Source organism: Coffea arabica, chromosome 7e (genome assembly GCF_036785885.1).
Source record: "Coffea arabica cultivar ET-39 chromosome 7e, Coffea Arabica ET-39 HiFi, whole genome shotgun sequence".
Classification (NCBI taxonomy): Eukaryota; Viridiplantae; Streptophyta; class Magnoliopsida; order Gentianales; family Rubiaceae; genus Coffea; species Coffea arabica.
Genome location: NC_092323.1, coordinates 28564538 through 28588427, shown reverse-complemented (window position 1 = coordinate 28588427; position 23890 = coordinate 28564538). Strand labels below are relative to the sequence as shown.

Sequence of the window (23890 nt, the reverse complement as noted above, 5' to 3'; positions counted from 1 at the left end):
TGGGCCAGTCCCATGTTCGGGCCAGTCCCATGTTTAAATTTGTCATTCGGGTCAGTCCCATGATTTAAATTTTGTCCGGGTCAGTCCCATGATTTAAATTTTGTTCGGGTCAATCCCATGATTTCAAAGTTTTGTTCAGGTCAGTCCCGTGATTAAATTCTCGTTCGGGTCAGTCCCGTTTAAATTTACTGGTTCGGGTCAGTCCCGTTATAAATTTCTCGTTCGGATCAGTCCCGTTTTAAATTTCTTGTTTGGGTCAGTCCCATTTAAAAATTTTGTTAAAGGGGTCAGTCCTCAGTCGCCCGAGTAGTTTGCAGCCAAATAACACAGGTGAATTTTTGGTGTCTATTTTTTTGTCTCAAATTTTTCCAAAACTCAGACAAAAAGGGGCAAACTGTAGACACCAAAATTTTAGCCTTTCTTTTTATCTATTCTAGGTGATTTTTGTTTATCTATTTATATTTATTTTACTATTATTTCTTTGCTTAATTTATCTCATTCTCATTTTTTGTTAAGACAAGTGTTTTTGTTAATTAATCCACTGGAAAATAAAGAAGATCATCAATCAAACAAAAAAATATAGCAATTTTGTTTTATTTTTTAGTATTTGTCTATTTTATTCAATTTTGCTTAATTTGTTATTTGTCGTTATTTTGTTTATTAATTAACTGGTTCATTTGGAAATGAAAAAGGAAAAGAAAAACAGCAAAAAAATCAAATCAGGCTTGTTTCAAGTGAAAAAAAAATGAAGAGTCCGGTTCCACTCATTTTATTTCTTGCTCCTCAAATTTCTGGTCACCTCACCATCCGAATCATCAAGGAATCTTAGTACAAAAAACTATCTAATGGCTTAATAATCACCGAGAAAAATACAGAAAAACAGGCACCATTGATCCTAGGTTCTAGGAATATTCGGCGCCTATAAAAGGATAGCAAAGGGAGAGCCGAAAGGAAGGAGGCTCGTTGGCGGCCGTGAGGAGAGGAAAAAACAAGGAGGTGACGACTGGGGTTTGCGTGAGAGAAAAAGGAAGAAAACAGGGAGGTTTTAGCAGAGAGCTCTAGAGGTTTAGTAGGCGGCGGAAGTTTGAGAGAAAAGAGAGGAGAAGCGACCGGAGATAAAAAAAAAAAAGGGAGAGCAACAAGAAAAGGAGAGGGTACTGACGGCGGAAAAAGAAGAAAAAACTGCGAGAGGTAAGAGAGCTAAGAAAGACTGGCGGGCTGAGAGGAAAGGCTAGGTTTTTAGGAGAGAAGAGAACCACCAGCAGCGATTAGGAGCGGCGGACAGCTAGGGGAGAGTTTTTTTAAAAACGGCAGAGGAAAAGAAAAAATAATTGAGAAAAGATCTGGACAAACGGAGAAACTCAGGAGATTCAAAATTTCCGCTGACGGGTGCTTCATTAAGGCAGTTTTGTGGAGTTCGATCGTCTCAAGTTCAAGGGTTTTACACATCTGTTGTTTAGGGTTCTCAAGGTAACATGTTGTTTATCCTTATCCGCTTACATATCCCCCTCCGTAATCAAATTTTTGGGTACTTGATTTTTGTTCTCGTAGTTTATTTTTATTCTTGCAGTTCTTTCATTCCCATGCGCTGGTTGATTCCGATATGGGCTTCATGTAATGGCATCTAGGCTTTGTGTTAGTATGCATCCCAAGACTGTTTGTGTAGGAATTATCTCTGGTTTTTCTTAGCTAATAACAAACCCATTCTGCTTGTAAGGTTACATGGACAAATCTATTTTTTTCGCTAGTATCTCCTCCAATCCAATTTTTGCTCTCGCTTGCATGCTTAGTATCGAAACTTGATGATGTATTTAGGAGTCTGTCTAGAGGTTCTTTTTGTTCCTGATGAGTCCGTGAAGTCAAGATTGCAGAAAAACTGCAACGAGCTTGAAGTTTTTAGCTTGTTGCAGCAGTCCTTTGTTTTCCTTTCTGATTCACCGAAATTTTGTTATCCGGTGTCAATAAGATTGTCTTGTGTCGCTTTTGTTATGCACAATCTGCCCCAGAAGCCTAGTTCATCAGGTTTAGTACTTTAATCAATGCTTGTTTTCTGATAATTGGATAGGTAAAACGTTTTGTTTGTGGAGGGTAGTTACCTGGAACTCTCTACTTTGTTGCAGTCAACAAAACTCTGATCTTTCGGTTTTGCTGGATTTTTTATAACGGCTTGCTTGCTGTCTCTTTGTTGCTTGCTCTGTGACTGGATTTTCATGAAGCTGTTTGCTATCAAAGTTGTTAGTTTTCATGTGAAAATAAAAGAATGAGAATCACAGCTTGGGTTTAATTTTCCTTGGGATAAGTTTGCGTATGATGTTTGCCGTAATTAGCTTGAAGCTATCGCCTTGTTGTAACAGCTTTTCTTTTCTTTTGGATCTTTGAGTTGAGAATTGTTTTGACATCTTTCTTGTGGTAGGCTGTTTAATGGGATAACATGAACAATGTCCTCTGTGAAAGTTTGCATTTAGAAAGTCATTGGCTTTGAGCTGAAGACATACTATCCTTTTTTCCATTCCCTTGCTGTTATGCGGATAAGTCCAGTTACGATGTTTGTTTCAAACTGTCCCTTGCATGTTAATACCTGACGGGAATTTTTTTATCAATGCAAGTTTAATTCCGAATTTACACCCGTTGGACTGCAAGTATACAGGTCGCAATTGTAGTACGAGATGTGTATCGGATCGATCCCACGAGGAGCAATTTAAAACAATTATTAGATACTAATTTACTCTATTATTTAGACTTACAATTAATTTGAGCAGAAACTTCAGAATTTAATTCAACTACAAAAATTCTTAAATAGATAAATGCAATATCTCAAGGGAGTAGAATTCACTAAATATTAAGATCTAGGGATGTAGATTCCACTTATGACACAAAAGATCTAAAATGAATTAATTCAACACTTGTTACTGCTCTTGTTTAACCAAGGATTCATTTCCAGAAATACCAAAATCACATTCTCATGATAATAATGGGTTAAAACAGATTAGTTTGTCCTAATCTCTTGGTAAATACTAAATCTGTTCTTATTCACACATGAAATGCAGATTTCATCCACTTGAATGTATTTCTATTCTCATGAATATACTACTCAAGCTCTACTTATGTCATTCCATTATTTTTACCATTTCTCAATGAGTAAAAACAACTATAAACCTGCTATTGGTGATCAAGCAACAACAAGTAATCCAACATACACAAGTAGATAAGTTAATACAAGACATAACAAGAGTGAATAACAATCACTTCATATCATTTGGCCATAAGCTTCATCTACTCCCTAGATAAAGAAAATTAGCTACTCATGAATGATAAAACACTCATAACTTCATTAATGTAAATCATCATGAATTACAAATACAAACAGAGTAAAGAAAGTCTTAGCCAAGATATGGTGAAGCCTTCCAAAAATCTCCTTTGTCTTGAACTTAGATGATTACAAGATGAAATCCCAATTGCCCCTTGCAAGTCCTAGGTAGAGAGAATATGTTTTTCTGTAAGAAACTAAGCTACGAATCGTTCCCAGATCTCTCCCCATATCTCTGCATAAAAAACACTCAAATGCTCCATTTTTCCAAGTCAAAATCTATCCTTTGATTCCCAAATCTCCACTTTGTTAGCATAGTCAAAAACCAATATTTTTGACTTGAAAATAAGCCACTTTTCTTGCCCTTTTGTCTTCTGAAGCATGTGCACCGAATTCCCTTGCATCTTATAGCTGGAAAGTGGTATGAACACAAGAGAATTGGCTGAGTCAAATTGCAGAATTTCGGCTATAAAACGCGCCTACACAAAACGCGGTTACAAGTCACGTTTTGTGTACTCGCGTATTCACTTTGGCCTTACTTCATCTGCGATTTTCCCTATCATAAAGGCCGAACTAGCTTTTGTGCAAAACACAAAAGTTGTAGCTCTTTGAGTTAGCTTTCCAATGCTTCAAGAATCATCCAAATCGGAGCTTTGTAGCCTGAGATATGATCGAAATACTGTCACCTGTTCAAACCTCTGTTTTAACTTCCGACCACAGGGTGCAGCTTCTGTATTCCAACGTTTTGCCCATGAAGATGGCAGAAATGGATTTCGATGTCTTCATACGAATTGTAGGTCTCTTTCTTAGCTTTAAAATGGTATAAAAATCACCTCAATCCGATAAGTGTAGCTCCAGATATGGTCAAAATACTGAAAAGTGTCAAAACTGACTTGTATTGCATTTCCTCACTTGAACGTTTTTCACTTCATTCTTCTTGTTGCCACTTAAATTCATCACCAAATCTCTATTTTTCTCCTCAATTGACCTCCTTTGGTGATTGATTCATTATTCCTGCATAAAAATGAAGTTTTTACTATTAAAATCAATAGAAATGCAATATTATCCACTTTTACCAAAAATATATAATTTTACCAAAAACCTCTTTATTTTAATTATAAAACTAAATAATCAACTCAAAATTAACTAATAAAATGCACTTAAAAATACGTAAAATAAACTCTTATCAAATACCCCCACACTTGAATCATTGCTTGTCCTCAAGCAATATAAAATTCCAACCATCAATGATCCAAAAATTTAAAATAAACATATGTAGTATTTCAACTCCATTTCCTTGAATCAAGGTAAATAACCCTTATGTGATCTTTCCATTAAGTTCAAGTACTCATAATATCAAGCAAAGAAGAGCCAAGTATACCATAATTTTACCAATTCAACTCAACTTCTTATTTTTATCCAATTTCGCAAGCAAGCAACTCCTATAGTCAATAAAGATGCTAACTAATCTCATGATCAACTTCTTATTTTTCTTAAAGAGGGATTTAATTTACTTTTTTTTTTTTATATATATATATATATATTTTAAGGATTAAATATTACTTAAGTTGTGAAAAATGCCTTTTGACGCGAAGATCAACATTTTTAGATGCAGATCCCCGGTTACTCAACATTTCACATACTCAAGTTGCTTTGCATACTCTTAATTCAAGTACCTTTTTACGCGAATGTCGACATTTGTAGATGCCAACCCCCGGTTACTCGGTACGAGAATCATTGGAGTAGAATAACCATTTTTTTTTTTTTTTTAACAATATATAATAAAATTCCCTCTAAGAGTAATCATGAGAAGAGTATGACACTTATTAACCATATTAATTTCTTATCTTATAAAATTAGATAAAAAGAAGAATTTTCATCAAATATACAAAATGTAGGCATAATTTTCTCCACTTTACTAGATATACTTTCCTATAGATGTAAAAATTATAATCACATAAAAATCATTTCCAAATTTCATGAGAAAAGAAGTATCAAAACCGCATATATTTATTTCAAAAGGATAAGTGACAAAATTTTATTTATTTATTATAGTTAATAACATATATATGTATAAGGTTTTGGAAAAATTTTGACAGAGTCTCCCCTTAAAAGTGGACTAAATCTCCCTGCCAGCAACCACAAGAAACACCATTTAAGCACAAGAATTATATCAAACACAACTAAAATCACAAGTACCACACATTTCTTCCCCCACACTTAGAATACACATTGTCCTCAATGTGTAGGGAAAGAAAAGAAAAGAAACAAAAGAAAGGAACAAGTGACTCCCCAAGTGAGATGACTGCAGTCCAATGAAGCCTTGAATCATGAGTCATCGACCGCTCAACCATCCACAGTCAACGATCTACTAGTTACTGCCACAAGTTCCAATATTCAAAATAAGGAATGTAAGTTAACATTTTTCAAACAAAAGATAAAAATAACAAGCAAACAAAAGAAAAGCCAGCCAAAAGGGAAGCCTCAATCATCCTCTTCATCGCCATCTTCATCATCATCGATGGGAGGTGGGCGTGTGCCTAAATGATCTTCAATTCGGTCCAGGCGAGTATCCATTCTGGCTAAATGATGGTCGATGTCGTCCAAGCGACCGAAAAGCCGCTGCCAGTTGGTCTGTGGCGGAGGAGGAGGTGGTGCTGCAGTAGATGGTCCAGCTCCATCGCGACCATGTCTAGCCTTTTGTCTCCGCTCCTGAACAGGGCGTGGAATGTCTCCCGTGCCAATACCAAGGCGGCGAAGAGTAGTGATAGTCATCTCAGCACGTGGTGGAACATACTCCCGCCGCATGCCTTCCAAGGGAACTTCAAAACGGGGGAAGATTAAAGTCAGTAGACGAGGAAATGAAAGTTTGAAAGAAGTTGTCTTACGCCTCGCCGTAGACCTAATGTGGCTGATGATGATGTTCGGCAATGAAATTCGAGCATACGGGGAAGTTCGGTTGTGGAACATGTAATCAAGGAAGTAAATATCGCTCTTGCGAACCTCCGTGTGCCCCGTCTTCTTTGGGATGACATTGTGAGCCATCATGTAAATGATAAGCCGATGACGAGGTTCGAATACATTTGCCAATATAGTCTCCTTTCTGGTAGAGCGAAAAGGTTGGTACTCGAGACCAAACCTAGCCATGGCCAATGATGGATCCCACCTCCTATTCGGGGGAACAAACTCCTTCTTCAAGTCTACTGGACGTCCGTCATCCATACACCCCAAAATAGCAGCCAAATCTTGCCGTGACAAGGTGATTCGTCTTCCACGCACCCAGGACTCAATTATTTCTCCACTATGGCGCGCCTTACTTTCAATGTTGGCGTAAAACTCGCGCACCAGGTCTGGGTAGTAATGGTTTGGAAGGGTGAGAATCGGAGCCCATCCTAGCTGAGCAAAAGCTTCTGAGATGTTGTACATCATCTCAACTGGTGGACTGACGTGCATCTCAAATAAAAACTCCAAATTAGCACGCGCCTCATGCCACTCCTGATTCCTGCGAGTGTTGAACCGAGCACTGTCAAATACAGACATTCCCGCTCCACGAGAAGTGCCCTCACCAGGTTGACGACTCACTGGCGGAGGAGAAGGTGAACTCTCCTCTTCAGATACTTCCATTTGTTCATTTTCCTCCCTCTCCTCACTGCTAGAGGACGAGGTTATTACACGTCTTCCCCTTGGCATAGTACCTATTGGAAAATATTGCAATTAAACTCATGTAATTGGACACAATTAAAAATTTAGCCATGAATATCCGAAAATGATCCAAATAATCTCTAATTGATTCCTTCAAGTGATAACACGTCCAATAACTAATATATAGGACCAAATAAGAGAACAAAAATTTATGCCCAAAAATTACTCAAAATCACCAATTGAAACAAGATATGCAATAATTATAACCCAATCGGTGAAATTAGCAACAATTATGATTATAACTATTGAGAATTAACAATAATAATATGCTTTTAGTTATAATCATGCTTAGGCAAAAATTAAGCCAATGAACTCACCAAATCAACCAAATTACTCACTATACACAATGCACATGCTTAAACATCATCAACTAACCCTTTTTAACCATAATTTAACATCACCAATGGCTCAAAAATATCCTAGTTCCTTTTTCCAATTTCATCTAAATATAGCAATTGTGAATTTTAAAGTACTTGAAAACCAATAAATTGCTACATTTAAACATTTAAACATGCTTAAACAATCATAATAATCATGAATAAAATCAAAAATAGCCATGAACCTCATCAAATTTTCGAAATTAAAAGATGTCAGATAGCTCAGGATAAAAAATATGAACTTCTAAAATCAAAAGATTTGATGAAGAAACTTACCTCAATCACGTAGAAGGATGTTTGGTGATGCTAAAAATGCAAAAAGCCCTATGAAACAACCTCCAATTGACCTCCAATTGAAGAAATTAGAGTTTAAGAACCCTAACCTTCAATCCCTCAAAAACCAGATTTTAGGTGTTTTTCTTGGATTTTAATCGGTTAAAAAGGTTGTATGAAGCTCAAAAGGTGTTGGGGTGATGATTTCTAGCAAGATTATGGAGTATAAATGAAAATTTGTGAGTTGGGTAGAAGGAAGAGGGAAAAACGCGGCTGGAAAAATTGGAGAAGTGAAGAAGAAAGGCTGAAATCGCGTTTCTGAAGGCTATATTCAGATACGGAAAACGCGACTAAAAACACGCCTTCAACTCGCGTTTTTGAAGTCGCGTTTCCTGCACAAATCTTGCAGGAATGAAAACGCGACTGTGATGGAAAACGCGACTTCAAGTCGCGTTTCTTAAGTCGCGTTTTTGAGTCTTGATCCAGGCTTGAAAACGCGACTTCCATTAAAACGCGACTTTGGGTCGCGTTTTTAAGGCGCGTTTTCTTTTCTGCAGTTGCAGAATTGAAAACGCGATTCTGAGAAACGCGACTTGTAGTCGCGTTTTCTTTGAAAACGCGTTTTCTGCTTCGATTTTTAGCAGAATTTCAACTTTTGAAAAATTACAAAAGGTACCCCAATGACTCAAAATGCATCATAGATCATTTGTTTGCCAATTTTAATGACTGGAACAAATGTAAAACATTAAAAACATGCATTTTACCCCTTTATAATGAATCAAAAACACCTTTAACGCAAATCGAGGGGTTGAGTTGTTTGATCAAAGTTCGCCTTTTTTGTACTCAATTGGTCATCCTTGCCTTCAATTGCCAACCCTACATTACAAAAACAACTATTTAGCTAAAACATTGATTCAAACCACAAAATCACACCAAGTTAACAAATATAACCTAAATATTGGGTTGCCTCCCAATTAGCGCTTTTGTTTATAGTCGTTGGCTCGACTGAAAAAGTTGAATCACTTTAGAGCATTAGAGAGAGATTTTCTCCCCATGGGTCGAAACTCCCGAACCAATCCACCATGTGGTGAACCATGCATTGATCTTCATAGTCCAATTTCCTCAAATGCCAAGGAGGAATATTAGACTTGTCATAGAGAGGCTCAACTTCACCTTGGAGTGGATTTTGCTTGTCTTTTCTGAATTGGCTCAACTTTTCACCATTTTCTTCATGGAATGGAGAATTTATTAAGCCAACTTCCATCCTTATCTTCTCCTCCTTTGTTCCTACACCATGAAAGTTAGTACCAAGCACATTTATAAATTTAACTTCTTCGGTCCTTTCTTGGTTGACCTTTTCATCATATGGCATATTAGAAACAAGAGCAGTAGGCTCTATATTCCCTTCTTTATTTTCCAAATTGAATTCCAATTCCTCACCATTAACCCGTAATATAAGCTTACCTTTTTCTACATCAATCATAGTTCGTGCAGTGGCTAAAAACGGTCGTCCTAGAATAATTGGCATTCTCACATCTTCTTCAATATCTAAGACAACAAAATCCACAGGTATTATAGATTGTCTTACTTTTATGAGCACATTTTCCAAAATACCCATGGGACGTGTGATTGACCGATCCGCCAATTGCAATGTAATATTGGTAGCTTTTAGCTCTTGAAGTCCCAATCTCCGGGCAACCGATAACGGCATAAGTGACACACTTGCACCTAAATCACATAAAGCATTAGAAAAATGCAATTGACCAATAGTGCAAGGAATAGAAAAGCTTCCCGGATCTTTCAATTTAGGAGGGAGTTTATTCTTAATCAATGCACTACACTCTTCCGTTAATGCTATCATCTCATTATCTACAATTTTCCTCTTCTTTGACATGATGTCTTTCAAGAAACGTGCATAAGAGGGAATCTGTGTTATAGCATCAATGAAAGGAATGTTAATGTGCAATTGTTTAAACATTTTGAAGAACTTTTCAAACTCCCGATCCTGTCCATCTTTCTTCAACCTGTGAGGAAAAGGTATCACATTAGAATTTAATTTGGGATGAAGTGCATCAATATCAATGATAACATGATCATTTTGACTTTCTTGCTCCCCTTCAATTGCTTGCTTCTTGTCTTTTTCACCACCTGAATTTTCAAAATCGAATCCCTCAACCGTTTTACCGCTTCTAAGAATGATTGCATTGACATGCTCTCTCGGATTCACTTCGGTTTTACTTGGTAATTCACCAGGGTTTCTATTGTTGATCACATTGGCAATTTGACCAATTTGAACCTCCACATTCCTGTACATTGTAGTGAGTTGATCCAGTCTCCCTTCTACTCGTTCAAATCTGTCCGAAGTCACCTTAGCAAGTTTTTCCACCGCGATCTCCCAACTTGGTTTAGTTTCAGCCTGTGGTTGCCTTGGTTGAAATCCCGGCGGATTGGTTGGCCTTTGTTGATTGCCTTGATCTTTCCATCCAAAGTTTGGATGATTTCTCCACCCCGGATTGTAAGTATTCGAATAGGGATTATTTGGAGCATTTCGGTTGTAATTATTGACAAATTGTACCTGCTCAGAATCAACACACTCATTAATATCATGTTCACCTCCACAGAAAGAGCAACAAGCTACGTGTGCATTAGATGAACTTGGACCAACTCCACCTTGTCTATTTAGCAACTTCATCACATTATTCATTTGAGCACTCAGCATATTGAGAGTGTCCATTTCTATCATACCTGCGTGACGTCTTGTATTACCTCTCTCATTGGCCCATTGGTAGTTATTTGCGGCCATTTCTTCTATCAAATTCTGAGCTTCTTGGGGTGATTTACCCATTAAAGCTCCACCTGCGGCTGCATCAATAATAGTTTTAGTGGAGAAAGATAAACCATTATAAAAGGTTTGTATGATTAACCATTCCGGCAGTCCATGATGTGGACATTTCCGAAGCAAATCTCTAAACCTTTCCCATGCCTCATATAATGATTCTCCCTCCAATTGACTAAAACTAGTGATATCCATTCTAAGCTTAGCAGTCTTTCCTGGTGGAAAATACTTATTTAAGAATGCTCTTGATAAATCATCCCATCCGGTGAAAGTATTAGGAGCATGAGAGTGTAGCCAAAGTTTGGCCTTATCTCTCAATGAAAATGGGAACAATCTTAGCCTTATAGCATCATCACTAACTCCATTCATTTTAATTGTATCACAAATTTCCAAGAATGTAGCTAAGTGTGTATTAGGATCTTCTACTGCATTACCTCCAAATTGAGATTGTTGAACCATTTGGATAAGTGATGGTTTAATCTCAAAGTTGTTAGCATTTACCGTAGGCCTTACTATGCTTGTTTGAGATCCTTGTGTTCCCGGTAGAGCAAAATCTCGTAGAACTCGCCTATTTGCTTCATTTTCCGCCATTTCTTCTTCAAATGGTAGTTCTATCAAAATTTCCTCTATCGGTTGCCAAATCTCTTGTTCCTCTTGCTGTTGTGTGTGCCTCCTTTGTCTACGTAGTGTCCTCTCAATTTCTGGATCGACAGGTACGACTTCTCGAGACTCCCGGTGCATACACTACAAACAGAAATAAGGGATATTATGCAACTTCAATTGTCAAAAACTGATTACAAAATAAGATTAAATATAAAAAAAAATAATACTGTCTAAATTAATAAAGATGATTAGGCTCTAATATTGCCGCTACCCGGCAACGGCGCCAAAAACTTGACGGGAATTTTTTTATCAATGCAAGTTTAATTCCGAATTTACACCCGTTGGACTGCAAGTATACAGGTCGCAATTGTAGTACGAGATGTGTATCGGGTCGATCCCACGAGGAGCAATTTAAAACAATTATTAGATACTAATTTACTCTATTATTTAGACTTACAATTAATTTGAGCAGAAACTTCAGAATTTAATTCAACTACAAAAATTCTTAAATAGATAAATGCAATATCTCAAGGGAGTAGAATTCACTAAATATTAAGATCTAGGGATGTAGATTCCACTTATGACACAAAAGATCTAAAATGAATTAATTCAACACTTGTTACTGCTCTTGTTTAACCAAGGATTCATTTCCAGAAATACCAAAATCACATTCTCATGATAATAATGGGTTAAAACAGATTAGTTTGTCCTAATCTCTTGGTAAATACTAAATCTGTTCTTATTCACACATGAAATGCAGATTTCATCCACTTGAATGTATTTCTATTCTCATGAATATACTACTCAAGCTCTACTTATGTCATTCCATTATTTTTACCATTTCTCAATGAGTAAAAACAACTATAAACCTGCTATTGGTGATCAAGCAACAACAAGTAATCCAACATACACAAGTAGATAAGTTAATACAAGACATAACAAGAGTGAATAACAATCACTTCATATCATTTGGCCATAAGCTTCATCTACTCCCTAGATAAAGAAAATTAGCTACTCATGAATGATAAAACACTCATAACTTCATTAATGTAAATCATCATGAATTACAAATACAAACAGAGTAAAGAAAGTCTTAGCCAAGATATGGTGAAGCCTTCCAAAAATCTCCTTTGTCTTGAACTTAGATGATTACAAGATGAAATCCCAATTGCCCCTTGCAAGTCCTAGGTAGAGAGAATATGTTTTTCTGTAAGAAACTAAGCTACGAATCGTTCCCAGATCTCTCCCCATATCTCTGCATAAAAAACACTCAAATGCTCCATTTTTCCAAGTCAAAATCTATCCTTTGATTCCCAAATCTCCACTTTGTTAGCATAGTCAAAAACCAATATTTTTGACTTGAAAATAAGCCACTTTTCTTGCCCTTTTGTCTTCTGAAGCATGTGCACCGAATTCCCTTGCATCTTATAGCTGGAAAGTGGTATGAACACAAGAGAATTGGCTGAGTCAAATTGCAGAATTTCGGCTATAAAACGCGCCTACACAAAACGCGGTTACAAGTCACGTTTTGTGTACTCGCGTATTCACTTTGGCCTTACTTCATCTGCGATTTTCCCTATCATAAAGGCCGAACTAGCTTTTGTGCAAAACACAAAAGTTGTAGCCCTTTGAGTTAGCTTTCCAATGCTTCAAGAATCATCCAAATCGGAGCTTTGTAGCCTGAGATATGATCGAAATACTGTTACCTGTTCAAACCTCTGTTTTAACTTCCGACCACAGGGTGCAGCTTCTGTATTCCAACGTTTTGCCCATGAAGATGGCAGAAATGGATTTCGATGTCTTCATACGAATTGTAGGTCTCTTTCTTAGCTTTAAAATGGTATAAAAATCACCTCAATCCGATAAGTGTAGCTCCAGATATGGTCAAAATACTGAAAAGTGTCAAAACTGACTTGTATTGCATTTCCTCACTTGAACGTTTTTCACTTCATTCTTCTTGTTGCCACTTAAATTCATCACCAAATCTCTATTTTTCTCCTCAATTGACCTCCTTTGGTGATTGATTCATTATTCCTGCATAAAAATGAAGTTTTTACTATTAAAATCAATAGAAATGCAATATTATCCACTTTTACCAAAAATATATAATTTTACCAAAAACCTCTTTATTTTAATTATAAAACTAAATAATCAACTCAAAATTAACTAATAAAATGCACTTAAAAATACGTAAAATAAACTCTTATCAATACCATATCTTCATGAAGGGTCCAGAGTATGGTTTAAGCTTGGTTTGCTTTCTTGAATATTGTTGCTTAGCGTTTTTCAATCAAAAAACAATAAAATTTCTTGCTGCATTTTGGTTGTTGTTCTTGCTTTCATGGACCTGGAACTGTTCGTTTGGGATAATTAGGGAAGATAATCACGTTTGAGCTTCGATCAAGGGATGTGTGTGAGGTTTGGTTAACCAAACACTAAGTTTTGTACAATGTTTTGGTACTTTGCTTACGTGAGTTGAAGCTGCAAAGCTTGCGACAAGCAATTGCAGAAGAAAGTTTTTTAAGCTGCCGAATGTTTCCTTTTGTTGCAGACTTTGTCTCGTGGGTCTTTGCATGGTTTTTGCATGCAATATTAGCTTTTAAAAATTGCATTTTTGCTCCCCTTTGCTTTCATTAATGCTACTACGACCCAACCAATTGAATAATGTCCTCAATTTGGTCCTTGGCAGCTTTAATTGCTTGTTTGCTTCAATTAACTATCATGCTTTGTTTAAATTGCACTTAATGCATGAGTTTAAGAGCTTTATGACCAAGTGAGCTTGTGTTTGCATATTTTCTTTAATTTTTTCAAATCAAAGTGATGCCTTGACATTTTTCTTTATTTTGGAGGGTAAATAAGTAAACTCATCTCATTAGGACGCCAACTCAAAGAAGGTACATTCTATCCCTTATTTTCACCTTATTTAACCCTACGTGCCCTACGTGACTTACGTGTTTAATTGCATGCCTCTTGAAAATTTTTAGATTTATTATTTATTTATTTATTGGCTTTTAGTTTCGTATATTTAATTTTATGTTCAATTTTGATCACTTGAAAGGCATTTAAATGCCAAGTTGTAATAGTTAGGGGTTTATTCGCTTATTATTTTCTTTTTATTCATCCCCGTTAGATTGTAGTAGGGCGTCCCCCTAAAGTAATAGATAGGTTCTGTTTGCTTTCTTTACTTGATGTGATTTGCATGCTTATGTGCTATGTGTTACCACTTTCTTAGGACGTGCATCTAGATATCATGCCTATGTGCTATGTGTTTTATGTGATTTATGTGTTTATTTGCTTCATTATGCTTTATCTGATTTCTTAGACTGTAATAAATGCATGTTATCACCCTAGTCCAATGCTAGCTGTGATCCCTGTCTCGATACCACACTAGGCCAATGCTAGTTGTGGTTCCTATTGTCCGATTTCTCACTAGTCCAATGCTAGTGAGAAAATAGAAATAAGGGCTAGTCCAACGCTAGCTCCTTAGGAGCCCTTCGCGCGTTAGATCATGATTGTGTGACAAAAACACTTCATCTCATGCATATCTTTATTTTCTAGGGTCTCTTTCACCATGTTGCATGACATTTTCCTTATATATGTATACCCCTTCCCTCATATTTTCCCTTATATGTATATTACCTGCCACTTTTGTATGAAACATGATATTAAACTTGCATTTCATATAAGCATTTAGAATTAAATCATTTGCTTGATTAGATTAGGGACACTCCTTGGATATGGGATATAGACGAGTTTGGCTTTTCTGACCTTAGCACGCTCGTATTCCCTCTATTGAAGGGAAAATTGAATCACGAACATTAGTCCCCCGTACCCGACATGATGCACTCCATTAGGACATGTATATTTGTATAATTATTTTTATTTTCCTTTTCCTTTTAGAGTCTCATATTTTTGCATTATTCGTGACATCTTCGAAGAATCTTTATTGGACGTCACAATTAATGTGATTGGTACCAATTAACTTCGAAAGGATATTTTGACCCCCCGATGCCCTTCTAGGTTTAGGGTTTGCATTCATATAGTACATCCAAATGTGATAAATTCTTTGGTTAAAACAAGAAAATCTTTGACTAAATCGTGCAACTAGCCTTGGTTAGGTCGAAATGGTGCCTTGGATTCTTATCCTTGCCTTCCCTTTTTTCAAATGTGACTCCCGAATCTTTTTCTCTCATTTTCGTAGACTTGGAGTCGTTTAAAAAGGGTTTTTCTAGTTTTTTCTTTAAAGAATTCATTTTTAGGTGACTTGGTACGCCTTAACTCAATACCAAGTGGCGACTCCGATTTTTATTTCAAAAACCCCTTTTAAACTATAATTTGGGCCCAATTCGTCGCATTACAAACCCTATTTAGGCCCTTTTCTTTTATTCATTTTCTAAAAAAACAAAACTCATTTTTCCAAAAAATAAAAATCCATTTTTTTAAACTAAATTATTTTTCTTTTCAAAAATGGGGCGCGACAGCTGGGGGCCTCTTCAGACTATCTCCTTCTAATTTTTTTTGGCCTACTTGGAAGCTTGATATGCTCAGGTGGCAGTAGAGGCCAAATTTTCAGATTTTTCCTCATATTCTTACCTTTAAAATGATACATGACAAGCTCATACGCCTTCATATATGCCTCCTTTGAGTAACATTTATGCACAAAACTCTTTGGATGCTCATTTGTCAATGTAATAACACTCATTGCATGGGACTGAGGAATGCCATTAAGTTCCTACCTTCTACAACTACATGTACCTCACCTCATAAAATCAGTTGCTTGAGGTAGCAGTTATGCAACCGCTTGCTGCATTTTTAACTTTTTCAAGTTTTTCTACAATTTTTGGATACACACTCCGATTATATTTTCGAATCCATTCCCTCTTACTCTCCATTCTAGCCATTAAATATAGTCTAATAGTTACCAGCATGGCAAGTATGGACCTCTTTTGTTCTTCTAAAATGCTAGAATTAAAACTCTCGTAAAGGTTATTTAACAAGATGTCACACTTAGAAGAGGTTCTAAAGTATGCTCTAGCCCAATATTGAGGTGCTGTGTTGTCAACTAATCATTTAAACGCTCCCTCATCGAATTCCTTCAAAGCATCCATCAAAACAGCAAATAGGTTGTCGTAGGATGCTCTTATAGGAGCCTAAATTCTGTCCTGTAGTGCCAATCCACTATGCTACTTCTTGAAGTTGTTATACATATGCCTTACAAGCATTCTATGCTCCACATCTAGAAGAAGCTCGTGCAAAGTTTTGGATCTGCCTCTTCAAGAACAAAACATCAAAAAACATAACAAAAACATTAAAAGATAGTTTTGTAGAAAAATGGACAAGACATATAGTCAAATCTTTCTAAAAACAATAAAAAGTAACACAATAGTTCACATTTTGTTTGTCAGTCATAAAAGTTCATTTCTCCTCATTCTTTATGTCAAGGTCAGTCACCAATTCGGTTACAAACCACTTCCAAATTTGCTTATTTTCAACTTCAACTATAGCATAGGCAATGGGATATAACTTGTCATTCGGGTCGATTCCTACTGCTACAGATAAAACACCTTTGTAGGGGCTTCTCAAATGACAACCATATGGGCTAATAATAGGCCTACGACTAGCTATAAAATCTTGTTAACATGCACTAGACACATATAATCTCTCAAACCTATCTTCTCTCTCATCATCTTCAGTTACAATCATGAACACATTTGACCCAAGATTAGCCTTCTTGACCATTCTATAGTAATTCTATAGCTTATTATATTGAACTTCATAATCACCTTCAATTAGCTTATTTGCCTTTTTCTTTGTCCTATATACTTGCCATCTAGTGATATTGACATTCATGTCATTTTTCACCTTATCTTTCAGATTACTTATCTTCATATCTAGACTAAGAGAGAACTCTTTTTGGTATCTATCAATTACCAATGTAGAGTTTGCAAGCCTATGATCGAAAGTTCTCCCATATGTGTTCATCTTGCATGCTTTTGACCTAAAATGTCATTTTTTCTAGCATAATTACGGTAAAAACTTTCCAACTTCAATCATTGGAATAAACTGTAGCTCTCTTGCCATCATTTTTGCCAAACTTTATTTTCTGTTCATGTGCCACACCATGGTTCAAATGTCAGGCATAAACAGTATTTTGGAGTAAATGTTTGATAAACCTCAAATTTGGGATCTTGCATTTCAGTCTTAGGGTTGAACCTTGGATTACTTTACCTTCTTCCTTGGCTGTATTTCCTTTTCTTCTGAATCACATCCACTGTTAAAATCATCTGATTTAGTAGCATCTTCTTCAAATTCAGTTTCTATCTTTTTAGAATGGTTGTTTGTCCCCTTAATAGGTTCACTGTAACTCACAATTTTTGCCCACTTAGCTTTTCTTTCTCCAACTTGTTTCACTATGTGCTCCTCATCACTGAATTCATAATCACTATCAATGAACACCTTATTTGGACTTGATTCCTCATTGTCTTCAGCACATGTGTTCTTGTTGTTTCTCTTCTTTCTCTTTTGCTTCCTAGTTGCTATTTTGGTTGGTGCTCTTTTACTTGCTGATTTGGTTTATTCTTTTTTACTTGATGTCTTTTCCTTTCTTGAATTGCCTATAGAAGTTGTATTCTCCTCTCCTAATTGAGCTCCACTTTCATGATCACCAGCCACTACATTTTGCACTTCTGAGTTTATTTTCATTGGTTGTTCGGTAAAATGCAAATTCTCTGGACCTGGATCTGCTACGTTCTTATTTCCATCATCTCCAAAATCAATAGTATCTCAGCCATCAACTTCACCCTCATCTTGAGATTGACTTATAGGAATGTTAGTCAGCACTATTTCTTTCACACTAGGATATCCCTGCTAGTTTTTATCAACATCAGCTGTATTTGCCTTAGATGGATTAGGTTCACAACCACTTATGGAGTACGACTTAAGATGTATAAGGTATATATCAACCGGCCCATATTTTACTCCATCTCTAACCAAATCCAAAGCAATATTTTCATACAACACATAAACCAACCCATCTTCTAGAGATGAGCACGGGTCGAGTACCCACCCCTAATGTGATTTGACTAACCTGACCCTAACTTGTCGGATCACTAAGTTTTTGACCCTAATCCACTCCGCATGTCTCCGGATACTCGATTCTTGGGTACCCAGAAAAAAGGGATGGGTCATGTCGCGCCCCATTTTTGAAAAATAAATAAATGGTTTGAAAAATGAATGAAAAACATAGGTCTAAATGGGACTTGAAAGTGCGACGATTCGACCCAAAATAATAGTTTAAAAGGGTTTTGAATGAAAATTGGAGTCGCCACTTGGTATTGAGTTAAGGTGTACCAAGTCACCTAAAAAATAAATTTTTTGAGCAAAATTATAGAAAAACCCTTTTAAACGACTCCTAAGTCTACAAAAATCGGAGAAAGTGTTTGGGAGTCACATTTGATGAGAGGGAAGGCAAGGACGAGGTCCAAGGCACCCTCTCAACCTAGCCAAGGCTAGTTGCGCGATTTAGTCAAAGATTTTCTTATTTGTAACCAAAAGATTTATCACATTCGGATGTACTATATGAATGCAAAACCTAGACCTAGGGGGCATTGGGGGGCAAAATTTCTCTTCAAAGTTTGAATGGTGCCAATCACATTAATTGTGATGCCCAATAATGACTCTTTGGAGAGGTCACGAATAATGCTAATGACGTAAAATGAGTGGAATGAATGTATGCAATGTGAAAATATGAGTTTGTGTGAAGTGGAAAAGTAATATAAAAAACAATAGTGTGTAAGTGGAAGTGTGCAAATGGATGTGCAAAGTAAGGTGAGTAAAGTGATAGTATGAAGTACGTGTGTGCACGTGATAGTATATAAAGTGTAAGTGGCAAAGTGAAAACGTGCAAAATAAAAGTTGTGTGAAGTGAAAATGTGGAAAAATGGATAGAATATGAAGTAAAAGTGCATGTGATAGTGGATAAATGAAATGCATGAATCCTAAAGGAATGCAAGCAAGATGGGTACGGGGGACTAATGGTCGTGACTCAATTTTCCCTTTTAATAGAGGGAATACGAGCGTGCTAAGGCTAGAAAGCCAAACTCGTCCATATCCCATATCCAAGGGGTGACTCCCTAACCTATACAAGCAAATGAGCTAATCTAAATGAAAATGTAATCCTAAATGTGTAAGGGAAAGGGAGTGAAGGGTCATGCAAAAATAAAAAAACTAAAAGGAAAGAATGAATGAAGATGTAGTGAAGGCATGCGAGTATGTACTAGCGAGAGGGGGCCCTATTGGGTCTAACATTGGACTAGCCCTTTACTAACGCTCATTTACAAGCGTTGGACTTGTAAGAACTCGAGGGGAAGGCCATGACTAGCATTGGACTAGCCACGGTGACGTGCATTCATCTACATAAGCAAATATAAATAAAAGCAAGTAGACATGCAAGGCACGTATTTTCACATAACACATAGCACATAAGCATGCTTATCTAGATGCCAAAACCTAAGAAAAAGCGATTAAACACATAGCACCTAAGCATGCAAAACACATAAGGCAATTAAGACCCTAACTATTACATTTTTAGGGGAGAAGGCCTACTACAATCTAAAAAGGGGAAATGGAATGAAATAAATAGTTAAAATAAATCTAACTATTACAATTGTGGCATTCAAGTGCCTTTTAAATGATCAAAAATTGAACTAAAGTAAAATAAAAATACTAAATTAAAACAAATAAAGCGAATAAATGAATAAATAAAATAAAAACATTCAAATGGCATGCAATTGAGCACATATATCACATAATGCACATAGGGTCAAATAAAGTGGAAATAGGGGATAGAATGTACCTCCCTTGAATTGGAGCCCTAAATGGAGTGAAATCACTTATTTATCCTCCAAAAAAAAAGAAAAAGTCAAGGTACCAATTTATTTGGGAAAATTAAAGAAAATAGGCAAACACAAGCTCACTTGGACACAAAGTTCTTAAGTTCATGCATTAAGTGCAATCTAAACAAAACATGGTAGTTAATTGAAGCAAACAAGCAATGACAAATTGTAAAATTAAAGCTGCCAAGGACCAAATTGAGGAAATTATTCAATTGGTTGGGTCATAGTGGAACAAGGGGAGACCTGGGGTCAAAGATGAAATTCTGAAAATAATTCCCATGCAAGCATGCAAAAACTACGAGATATATGCTTCTGCAGCAAAGTTTCAGCAGCTTCTCAAACTTTCTGCACGATTTCGGCCGTAGCTTGCTAACAAGATACCAACTTAAACAACAAGAACACCATCTAATCCTCCCACCTTACGATACAAACTTTAGATTCAAACATAAAAATCAGACCAAAGAGCATGCAAACATTGAAGAGATATTCTGCAAAAAGGCACGAAAAAGCTTTCTACAACAAGAAAATCTGTTGCAACTTCAGATTTGACATCAAAGTTTTGATCAAAAACTTCTAAGCCAAACCTCCAAAACTTTGTACTAAACATTAAGACACATAAACTTAAACCTTCAAACAAGCAGGGAATAGGAAATTAAACCAAAACCAAGGAACTTTTCATGCAAAAATGATTTTAAACTTCAGCATTTTGCATGGTAGATTCGCTCCAACCTCTCAAATCGAAAACCAACTTCAAGTTCTTATCAGGCATGCAAGGGAATGACAAAAATCAGAAACACTAAGGACCCTCATGCAAACAAGAATGCGGACAAGGCTTTCTGCTAAGGAAAAAAAATGCAGCAGCTAAAGAGGCTTTCTGCAATTTTCTGCTACAATACTATGCAGCTCTAATTCATGCAAATGAAGTGCCGAAGAATGTACAAAAAAACTCATTGTTCATCCACCTAACTCACACACATCTCCACTCATTCATCAACCAGGAGAAATCAGGCCAAGAAAGCGGGGAAACACAAGAAATGCAACAAAATATTTGACAGTTCATGCATTTTATTATCAAAACTCTCTTCTCTCTCGCTGGTTTCTTGAATGCAATCCAAAGATAACTAATGGCCAAACTAACAAACTTGGATCAACACAACAGAATTATCCAGCAATCTTTCCATTTTTCACCCGCAGAGCCTTACGTTTAAACATGAAAAATCCGAGAGAAAGAGTATACAAAGACTGAAAAGAATTTCAGCAACTTAACAACTATGACATTCTGGGCATACACGGCTAACAAAATCAACCCAAAAACAGCAATCTTTTGAGTCAAAACAACACTTTATGCCTCTTATCAACAAGTCACAATCATATATTATGCATTTTCCAGGATCATTCAATCCAAATCATGCACAAGAGGAAAACCTAAAGGCACGTAATGCAACATCCACAAATTTCTGGATTTCATTTATCAGTAAAAAACGAAACAACTCCACTAATAAATCACCGATCATTCAGCCTACAACAAGACTATCAAACCCCCAAGCTAGCAGAATGTGAGACTTACACCTCTTATTGCTAAAACCTAACAATCAGAATTTCGCCAACCCCACAAAACAGCAACCAACGAGACATTAAGACAGCAATCATGATAAAATTCAAGGAGCCAAGCAAAATATCACAAGATTTGTGCCTTTTGGACTCAGGTTCTCATGAATACAGCGTTAAAGCAAGAAAGGGAGAAGCAAAAACGATCACCTGAATTGCTGGGGCCGAAGCAAGAGTTTCTGCTGCGCTTTCGTTCGAAGTCGAAACTGGTGCGGTAGGGTCAGGGCAGCTCTTTCACAGACAGATTCGGTGATCTTGCAGTTGTTTTTCCTTCAAGATGTCTGAACAAAAATCGTTCCTTTCACTTTGTAGATTGAGCAGAAATTGATGGCTTCACGAATAAAGCTGGGTCGGGGGAGAAAATCCTTGCGAAGGCAGGCTGAAAGATCAGCCTTGTTGCAGGTTTCGCAGAGGAACTCCCTGCGTTTTTCCTTTTCTGATTTTCTTGCCGAAGCTTTCCTTTCTGGTTCAGATCTCCTTCCTCCTCTCCAGCTTTCTCTCTCGGTTTTCCTTCTCAGTTTCTCTCGCTCAGTTTTTTCCTTTTCTCTCTTTTTTCCTGACCGAAGCTCTCTTGCCCAGAACCCTCTTGCTGTTCACTCTTTTCCTCCCTCAAGATTTTCAGACGTCCTCTCTCTCCAACTCTCCCTCAGCCGTCATTCCCTCTTTCCAAGCCGTTTCCCTTTCTCTGGTTTTTTCACTTTCTTCTCAGCCCCCTCATCAGATTTTCCCCGCAGCTTTTCTAAAACCTAGCCGTCACCGAACCCCCCCTCTTAGCCGTCCAAAACTCTCCCTTATATAGGCATCCGGAATCCCCCCGTAACCTAAGACCAAGGGATGAGATTTGAAGCTGCATTTTGGCTCCTCCTATCAAGACCATCAGATGGCATCTTGCATGAAGCTTGCGTCCTTTTTTTCTTTTTCTTCTTTTTTTCCTTTTTTTCATTTAATTAACAATAAACAAAATATGAAGAAAAATAACTAATTAAGTAAGATCGAATAAAAATGAGCGAAACTAGGCATAAAAAGATAAAATCAAATGCTAATTTTTCTTTCTCTTTTCCTTCTTTTCTTTTTCCCTCTTTTTTTTTTAAATTAACAATGAATTCGAATCTAAAATAACTAAAACATATTTTTGTGAATGCTTTTCTTTTTTCCCGAGAAATTCTACGCTAAAATGGCTTAAAATAAAAAACTAAAAAACTAAAAGGTAAATAAAAACTAACACGACAAATAAAAATAAAAAATAAATAGTAAATGAAATTACACTAAAAATTTGGTGTCTACAGGTCATAGGGTACCCGTCCCTATTATTCCTTCTGTAGTACTACTAAAGCAACCGATAATATAAAATCAACGATACATATTTTAGCACTAAATTCAAGTACATTAAGTAGACTATTATGAACGTTACTAGCCAAGACATGTTGGGTTCATCATATGCATGAAAGGGATTGAGATAATCAGTATAGGAATCACATATATGGAATAAAATCAGTAGACAAATTAGTACATATAGAAAATGCCAGATCAAAGTTTCATTTGAGGTCTGGACTCAAGGTCACTTTCCGAATATTTTACTACAGTCGAACAAAAGAAAAAGGAGGAAATTTAAACAATAGTTGGACAAAGAACAAATTCTTCAACTAAAATCATAAATTAAAACATTCAGCATCAATGCAAAAGAATCATCTTACTACAACACATTAAGGAGAACAAATAACTTTTCAAATTTTCAATATTAATAATAGAATGCTCCTCTGTCAAATCTAAAATTTCTATATAAATTAAAGCAACCAAGCAAGATATCAACACAAGTTGAAACTCAAGTCAATAAGAAAATTTTCAAAACCTTATAGCAATTCATTAGTTGTTAAAAAATGGGCAATTCCTTATAGTAATTCATTTTAAGTAATCCAATAATCCTTGTATGCTCATCAACACTAAGGAATGAGGTTTTCTTTTTATTTTTTTTTGGATGAACTCTTTACCTAACTTTACTCAGATGATATAACTATCAACAATGTGTAAGGTAGAAAGATGGGGGCACCTATTTATGGTGAAGTCCAAATTTATATAGTTATATGCATCAAATATTATTTTTAATTTCCAACCTCACATATTGTAGTCGAATTTTTCTTTGAATTGGAACTAAGTGGAACTTAGCTCCTGGAATATTTCATATAAAAATCTAATTGACTCAAAACGACTAATACAAGACAAATGCTAAAATATGTCCCAGTGTAAGGTCATAGTAGTGTGTAATTTGTCATAAAAGGCAACCGTATAAAAT

The 23890-nt window shown here is 36.3% G+C and overlaps 1 long non-coding RNA gene and 1 other non-coding gene across 2 annotated transcripts; one reads left to right on the top strand and one right to left on the bottom strand.

The window, feature by feature from the left end:
• The first annotated feature begins 10592 nt into the window (after positions 1-10592).
• LOC113702560 (small nucleolar RNA R71) lies at positions 10593-10699 on the top strand. The gene has a single exon (XR_003451198.1). It is a non-coding gene; the product is annotated as a small nucleolar RNA R71 (small nucleolar RNA).
• Positions 10700-12043: 1344 nt separating this feature from the next.
• LOC113701479 (uncharacterized) lies at positions 12044-22353 on the bottom strand. The gene is made up of 2 exons (XR_011818566.1): positions 19953-22353; positions 12044-13132 (listed from the first exon to the last, which is right to left on the bottom strand). It is a non-coding gene; the product is annotated as an uncharacterized lncRNA (long non-coding RNA).
• Positions 22354-23890: the final 1537 nt, after the last annotated feature.